Source organism: Nannobrachium achirus (genome assembly GCF_963921795.1).
Source record: "Nannobrachium achirus genome assembly, chromosome: 22".
Taxonomy (NCBI): Eukaryota; Metazoa; Chordata; class Actinopteri; order Myctophiformes; family Myctophidae; genus Nannobrachium; species Nannobrachium achirus.
Window position 1 is genome coordinate 40,450,112 of NC_137829.1, and position 9,102 is coordinate 40,459,213.

Here is a 9,102-nt window from a genome sequence, read left to right on the forward strand (position 1 = left end):
GGGTGGAACGCCAATGCATGTAACACGAATTAAACCTTATATTTGTTGGTTTTGTGAATAAATACACCTTCGGTTTTAAACCTACACAAGGCCTCTGTACTGTAGCCTACTCCAACCGCTAACATGGTCATTCACACAGTGCAACTTGGTAATTTGGCACCAAAAAAAGCCTCCTTAACATAAACACACCTACTGCACCAAACAAACACACACACATACATGCGTGCACGAGCGAGCGCACACGTGATGTCAGTGGCGTCAGTTCAGCAAAAGCTAAGGTATGGCAACATGACTGGTGTCTTGCGCGCGTGCAAGACACCAGTCATGTTACCATACCTTAGCACACAGGCACGATGAAAAGTACATGTTATTATTTCTCTGTGTAGCCAAGGTATGGCAGCTGCCATAGCTTGCCATACCCAATTGACGCCTCTGTGTGGCGTCACAGTCTCCTCAGTGCATTAGTGTTCCTTTCACCGTCTTTAAATACAGCCTGTCACTCACTCACTCTGACTAACTCACTCACTGTGGACGGATGAAACACAATCAGCTCTAATGGAGAGACAGAGTGGAGTGGAGTGGAGGAAAACACTGCAAATGCACCCTGAAAAACAACTCACTGAAACATCATTATCAGATATGAGAAAATGAATACAGCGGATAGATAGATAGATAGATAGATAGATAGATAGATAGATAGATAGATAGAGTACATACATACATACTGTACATACATACATACATACATACATACATACATACATACACAGACATCACAAGTCTCCCAGATGTTGCGGGATTCTCCCGGAAATCAGAGTCTCCTCCCGCACACCCGCGAGTACTAAACCTCCCGGAAATCCCGTCCGCTCCCGCAAATGCTTGCCATATCCGGCTGGATCCGGTCTAGAACCGGATCTAGGACCCGCGATGCAAATAAATGTGTTCTCATTCGTCGTCAAACTGTCAATCTTGCAGCCTGTGCGACGCACGGCAGCCTGCAGGCAGGCTGTTGTGTGTGTCTCACAGTGATAGTGACAGAACTTTCTCCCAAATAGGTAAGAAAGACATCATGCTATAAATTAAACCGATTATATTAAGCCTAAAATGGTTCGGCCACCGTGCAGAACCGTTTTTAAAAAATTTTAACCGTAGAAAAATGCATAAAATCAGAGAAAAAAAAGATATTTTTCGCGCGTGCGTGCTGCACGCGTGCGCGAGAACGGGTGCACGCGTGCTGCACGCACGTGCACAGGGGACCTCCTGGAAATGCTGATCTCAAGGTTGGGATGTCTGCATACATACATGCATGCATACGTGCATACGTGCATACGTACACGTACATACATACATACATGCATGCATACATACATACATACATACATACATACATACATACATACATACATACATACATACATACATACATACATACATACATACATACACGAATACATACACACATACACGTATACATACATACATACATACATACATACATAGAGTGAGTACATACGTATAACTCCCACAAGGAAACTTCATATTTAAATTAGTTTTGCTCAATTCTACATTTTGTGAACTATGTGGAGTGGATGAAACTCCAGTGTTTTGTTCCAAGCGGCTGTGGAGAGCAGCAGCGCCACTAAAGTGCCTAAAAGGTTCAAATGTGCAGCGATGCTTTCAAAAGAAATTCGTCAAAGCCGCCATCATTAGATCCTTTTTCTAAAAGCCTGGCGTGCCACTGAGCAACACCTGGGAACACACGTAGCAACATGACAACCCGTACACGTTAAGCCATGAATAATGGAACGGTACGAATTATTTAATAATGATGTGTCCTGGATTCAGGGGCTTTCTTCTTCTGTGAAAGTAGCTAATCTCCAGAGCTGGCATGAGAGTGACTTTGGCGTCAATTGGGTATGGCAGGGGTATGCAGCTGACATACCCTGGGTCCAGAGGGGAAAATAAAAGTTACTTTTAAACATAAATCCATGAATGTCTCTTTGTCTATCTGTGCTGGTTATTATGTTGTTAAAGTTAGTTACAGTAAAGTAACTACAAATGCAAAATTTAACAAAATGGTCACTTTAACAAGGTATTATAATTGTATTCTCCACACTTGTATTCTCCCCATCTTGACAGAATGGTATATTCCCAGGTTCCGCAGGTCAGCTGCACAGGTGTAATGCATTATTGTTAATTGTGGCACGTTTACTAACATGCCAAGTTTAGCTGCACTTGAACAACCGTTCCAGGCCGCCATATCCAGCCCAAGAAACCGTAGAAACCTGTGTGAAAATAGCCGATGTGAGCATGTAGATCTGCTATTTTCACAATAGAACCGTGTTATACAAAATGTAATGCCTCTTTTCCATGAGGACTCCTTGCCATCTTTGCCATACCCTAGCTTTTGCTGAACTGACGCCACCGCTTTGGCATGCAGATTGCAGAGCGCACACGCATGTACCTGCGTCACATGACATGCACCTGTGTCCTGTGATTGGCGGCTCATCTGTAGTTTATCCTCAGGGGCAATTCTCGCTATTTCTACAGTACGTGTCATTAGTTCAACTAAGGGTTAGAGTTAGGATTTAGGGTTAGGTTTAGGCTTAGTTTTACTGAGGTTAGGGTTAGGTTTTGGTTTGGGTTTAGGCATAGTGGTTAACATTCACCAGGTTAGCATTCACCAGCGTCGGCAGGTTAGCATTTCACCAGGTTAACATTAGCTAACCTGCCAAAGTTCTGACACATTTTGGCACTAATCATGTTCATACTCCGCTTGTTGGTGATGTAAAAGTTGTGGTATTAAAAGCTTAATTGTGTATTTATATGTGCTGCCCTCGACCCGACGAGTCGGCGCGCGCGCTGGTTGTGGGGGCTGGTCTAGTCAAGATGCCAGGGCTGAATTTTAGTCCCAGTCCGTCCCTGCTCACAGCGCGGCACCAAGTGCCGCGCTGCGAGCTTGTAGATCTGCTATTTTTGAAAAATCATGATTTTCTTTGAATATATCTACTTAAAAGCGAACATTTGTAACTCAAATATTTACTTCTGGGTGGTCCCTGGAACAACATATTTTGAAATGGGGGTCTGTGGCCAAATAACTGTAATTTTGGGGGTCCTTGACATGAAAAAGTTTGAGAACCACTGATTCAGAGGAAGGATTTAGAAGTCGGGTCAAAGATCGGGTCAAAGATATTCAAAGATTTGCACTCGTTTTCACGACTTTTGAAAAATAGCAGATCTACAAGCTCGCAGCGCGGCACTCGGTGCCGCGCTGTGAGCTTGAATATCTGCTATTTTTCTAAGGTTAAAGTAACGGTTAAAGTGGTTAAAATCTAACGCGACTCGGGCGCGTTCAAGGTATTTGAGAGTTAAAATGCCTTCTGAATCAGTCGTCCCCACAAAATTATATGTATTTTGGTGCCAGGGGCCCACAGAAAATTCGCTTTTCGCCGCGCTTCGAGCTTGAGGATCTGCTACTTTTGATGCTTTTGTGTGACGTTGCAGTATTATGGTCAAGTATAGGAGCGTTAATCTACGAAAAAAACACGAAAAGAGACGACAGTTTTCTGCCCTGGCGGTGACAATATCTCGTCTCTCTTTGAGTGGCAGCGATCCAGAAGGAGCTGTAGATTTGCCTCTCCGAACGGGACTGGAAGCCCACCGAAGTGGAGCAGTCAAATGGGTCACTCTCTCCTGGCTCGGACGCCTCATGAGTTATTCAGACGCTGTTCCACACACACACACACGCGCACACACACACACACACACACACACACGCACGCACACGCACGCACACACGCACACACACACACGCACACACGCACACACACACACGATGAGTTCCTTCTTCCACCCGGCGTCGACAACACAGATTCACAGGAAAAACACATAATTCCACTCCCTGTTCTCATACCAAAAGGAGAGCTTGCTTCGCCGCTCCGTTCTGTCACGTGCAGATGACAAATTAGCATGCAGGCTGCTTGGCTGCGTCTCGAGTAAAAGGCAGAGAGGCACCTCATGCCCATACTAATCTGTCTGGAAGACGTTCAAGTTTCCGAGAGCAATTTCAGCGCGCGTTTAAAAAAAGAATACATTTAAAAAAAAAGAATAACATTGGCTTGCGTTCCCACGGCGACCATGCCGCATCCCTCCCGCCGTCATTAAGGAGCAGACTATGGCGTGTCTCGGACGAGTTGTGTGTTTTGACACGGGACCCCTTTTCTTTCTGGAAGGCCAGCATCAAAGGCGTTGCCATGGCGACGGCGGTCAGCTGTCACCGGCTCCATTAGAACGGCGTGTTTGTTTTGGACAGGGTTGGTTTGTATATATCGGGGGCCGGAGCCATTAGAAGCAACCGAAAACACCAGAGGTGCCGAGCTGTTTTCGTAACGGGGGCCTCCTCCAGTGAGGCCGAAGAAGGAGCTCTGGGTCTTGTGGAGTCGGCCAAAGCAAACGTCCCGTGCCGGTCCAAGCAGGGGCGTCACACCAAATTCTGGGCCCTGGGTACAAGGATTCACTGCGGGCCCCCCATGAATGTTAACTATTGAAAAATAGCAGATATACAAGCTCACAGCGCGGCACCGAGTGCCGCGCTGCGAGCTTGTAGATCTGCTATTTTTGAAAAATCATGAAAATGTGTGCAAGAAACCTAGGTCAAGGACCCCCAAGATGATATGTATTTAGCCACGGACCCCCATCTCAAATTATTTAGTTCCAGGGACCCCCCCCCCCCCCCCCCCCCCGGAAGCAAAATTTGAGTTACAAATGTTCGCTTAAAAAATACATATTCAAAGATTTGCACACATTTTCACGACTTTTCCAAAATAGCAGATCTACAAGCTTGTATATCTGCTATTTTTCAATAGCTAAAGTTACTAGGGCCCCTCCACCTTGGGCCCTAGTAACTCAGTCCCACTTTCCTACCCCTAGTGATGCCCCTGGGTCCAAGTCCAAGTCCCCGTCTCTCAGGCTCGGCTAGCAGCTGCGCGCTGACGTCAGCGCATGTGCAACGGACCGCATCTCTCGGGCGCGTCAACCCGCACAGGTGCAGCGCACATGGACACTCTCATGTTGTGCAATGTGTTGCTTGTATAATAATGCACAGAGTGTCCTCCTGGCTGTGAGAATGATGAAGTATTAGTCACTTTTTAATAACATTTCATTTCGTTTTAGTCGACAAATCTACAGTTGAATTATTCAGCAAAAATCTATTTTGGCAGCCTTCAGGGTGTCATAATGGCAGATTTTAAACTTGGTTGCATGTTGAAAAGAGACGATCTACAAGCTCACAACACGTCCGAGCACAGTGCGTTGTGAGCTTGCCCAGCCAGCACGCCCACATGGGTCCCGCATGGGTACAGGGTGGGCTTCCCTACATGGGCCCCATGTGGGAATGTCCGCGGTTTCCACAAGGGTCCCTCGTGGGTTAGCCCACGTGGGCTCTGTGTGGGTTCTACATGGGCCCTGGGTGGGCCCCACCTCGGCTAATTTATATGGGACCCAGGTGGGAGCCACTTGGGCTAGCCCACGTGGGCTCAACGTGGGTTCTACGTGGGCGCTGGGTGGGCCCCACCTCGGCAAATTTATATGGGACCCATGTGGGAACCGCCTGGGCTAGCCCACGTGGGTTCTATGTGGGAATGTCCGCGGTTTCCACAAGGGTCCCTCGTGGGTTAGCCCACGTGGGCTCTGTGTGGGTTCTGTATGGGCCCTGGGTGGGCCCCACCTCGGCTAATTTATATGGGACCCAGGTGGGAACCACTTGGGCTAGCCCACGTGGGCTCAACGTGGGTTCTACATGGGTCCTGGGTGGGCCCCACCTCGGCAAATTTATATGGGACCCAAGTGGGAACCACTTGGGCTAGCCCACGTGGGATCAACGTGGGTTCTGCAGGGGCCCTGGGTGGGCCCCACATCGGCAAATTTATATGGGACCCAACCACTTGGGCTAGCCCACGTGGGCTCTGGGTGGGTTCTGCATGGGTCCTGGGTGGGCCCCACCTCGGCAAATGTATATGGGACCCAGGTGGGAGCCGCTTGGGCTAGCCTGTGTGGGCTCTAGGTGGGTTCTACATGGGCCCTGGTTGGGCCCCACCTAGGCAATTCTATGCGGGAACCATAGGGGATAAACATGGGATCCAAGTGGGCTCAACCTTGCTCCTAGGAAGATTTTAATGGTAGACTAAAACAGTGTTTGACATGAACTGTGTTAATTATTGAAACACCTAAAATACATTTTCGATGAAATAGACAATATACTGTATATTTGACAACGTTTATTACAAAAATAAACAAGATAATAAAATACAATATAAATAAAGATAGCAGCAGCATGAAGGCAAACAGATCAAATGTGCAAGTGTACATACAGTACATAAAAAAAAACACTTGAAATGCAAAAAGAGATATTCCCATAATGCTCCACAGACTGCTAACAGAACAAAATAAAGGATAAAAAAATGTCCAAAAACATAAATTGTGTAAGAGGTGCATCAAAATCTTGAATTTTGTAACAAAACTGTTTTAGGGCATAGGTTTTCTGGAATCCACTGTTCATTCATGTTGCATTCATCAATCTGGGTCCGCTGTGCTTGTGGGTGTTTTTTTTAGCCAACCACAGGGGGGAGAGAGAGAGAGTTTGTCTAATGGGGTGGCACATCATCCAGATCTTTTTCTGTTGTATGTCCTTACACTCCGTTGCAGCAATCCAGTCGAGTGTGTCATTGTCTAGGTCATGATCATTCTCGGCCACGATCACCATTCAGTGGCTGGTATATAGGGCAGCTGGTCATCACATGCTACACAGTCTGTGATGGATCCTGTGCTGCACTGAAACGTCCCACACCTGTCCTCAGGTGATTGAGGGTTGTCCACTCCTTACGGGGGAGGTGCTGGTCAGGAACATCTGTGAGATCCTTGATGAATTGGTGAAGCCTGGATGGTTCTGCTGCGTTCCACTGGTCTGTCCATCTTGCCTTCACCCAGGAAGCCTTAACCTTAGATATCTCCGACATGGCAATTCCTGAGTTTATGGCAAAAGTCAAAGAAAGGATTAGCCACAAGATATGAATGTAAAGTAGTCATTCTATCTTTAAACACGCTTACACTGGCGTCACCAGGAATGAGATTTTAGTAGGCGAAATGCCAGCCGAAATGCCAGTGAAGTGCATTGCGACGCATTGTGAGCTTGTAGATCGGCTATTTTCAAATAGACAAAATGTATAGGGCTGAAGAGATTAATGTAGGCCTATGTTTTATAGCCTAATAATATTCTAAATAAGTAACTAGTAACTAAAGTCCAATAGTGTAGTACACAGGAGACAGACCATTTGGCGAGCGTGTGCACATTTGATTCTTTGTAAAGCCAGGTGACGATGACCCAAAGTAAACCCCCGTCACCCAATGAAAACAATAGCAAAGATTTGCATCTCTATAAGCAAGTTGAGTAGGCCTATGCTATCAGCTGCCTACTGTCTACGTGCCTGCTGACTGTGGACAAACTGGTTTTGAATGTTCAATGTTTTCAGGCCACGGACCCCTTTGTTGAGAGAGATGAAGCAGGGACCACCAAAACCTTTACATAGATTCCATATAGTTTCATCATGACAGGAAAATCATCATTGTATTTTGGATCCATGTCGATTTGTGTTTCAGATATTTAACCACTTGAACAGTCAATACTTAATAAAGTTGACATTTCACTCACTACTTGGTCTGCTCTTTTCCCTCTCTACAAAACCTCTTTGCCCAAATGTCTGATCTACAAGCTCACAACGCCTCGCAGTGCAAGGCGTTGTGAGCTTGTAGATCTGCTATTTTTGGCTCAAGTTCTCAGAATATGGACGCTAGGGTTCAAGTGGTTAATATAAAAAATGAGAAAATAAGGTTTCTATCACACAAATATTTGGAGGACCCCCTTTAGTGACTCTGAGGACCCCCTAGGTGTCCCGGACCCCCTGTTGAAGACCCTTGATGTAGAATAAAAATGTAACTGCCAACCGTGATCTCTTCAACAAATCTGCCCCTTCCACTAGTTAGCTGCAGCCGTATGCTGTCACATTCAACTTCAGTTTTTTCCACACAACATTAAAGTTAGCCAAGATCAATATCCCAACAAAATCACAAACATTATGTAAGTTTATATTACCATTGTCACTTATGGGGTACTTCATTGTCTGTCTGTAGATTGAAGCCTCTGCTTTTCAGGTTTGGGTTGAGCACATTATTTGTCTTCAAGAAAGAGGGGACAAATGAGATTTCAAAAGTTAAAGCAATGTAAATTTCAATGTAGGCACACACATATTTCAATCTGGCTTGATTTACAAGCTCATAACGTGCTGTGATGCTTTATTAGCTAGTAGAGCTGCTGTTTTTGTGGGTTTGCCCAGACTAGGAACACATTGGGTACATTAACCAACATATACAGTACATACGGTAAACCAACATGCATTGTAATCTAGGGATTTAAAACATAATATATAACAATATTGGCCTGCCTAAATCCATGGTTTGAAATAATTTGTTACAATGTGATAACATAACATTACATCTAGAGCATAAAACATGTAACTTGTTGTTTAAAGATAATGTCCTTAGTTAAGTTGACAAAATCAACAAACCGTGAGTTAAAACTAGCCTGTATCTAGGCTAGTCTAGAACATTTTAGAATATAGATTAGACAATGAGGCTACTTACCATATACTTTTGGATTTTTTAAGGTCCATTCGTGGAAGCAAGTCCTGTCATGAAGTTCCTCACTCTCAAATGACAAAGAAAAAGTGATTCAGTTTCAAAAAAGTCTGGGAAGCACAGTGATTGGTTAGACGGTCAATAACACCTACATGTGAAATCACCCTGTATTCACATGGTAATGAGAGGCTTGGTTTGGTCTACTCACTGTGTGTGTCTGTCTGTCTGTCTGTCTGTCTGTCTGTCTGTCTGTCTGTCTGTCTGCCTGCCTGCCTGCCTGCCTGCCTGCCTGCCTGCCTGCCTGCCTGCCTGTCTGTCTGTCTTGTTGAACAAAATGAATGTGGTGTTGTAGCCTAACGTAGCCAGACTATATACTAATGCAGCTAACTAACTGCAGTATTGGGTGGATTGTTT

General features: G+C 45.4%; 1 long non-coding RNA gene across 1 annotated transcript; it reads right to left on the minus strand.

Moving 5' to 3' along the window:
- Positions 1–6,614: 6,614 nt before the first annotated feature.
- On the minus strand, positions 6,615–8,840 carry LOC308307912. The gene is made up of 3 exons (XR_013963249.1): positions 8,695–8,840; positions 8,147–8,229; positions 6,615–7,021 (listed from the first exon to the last, which is right to left on the minus strand). It is a non-coding gene; the product is annotated as an uncharacterized lncRNA (long non-coding RNA).
- Positions 8,841–9,102: the final 262 nt, after the last annotated feature.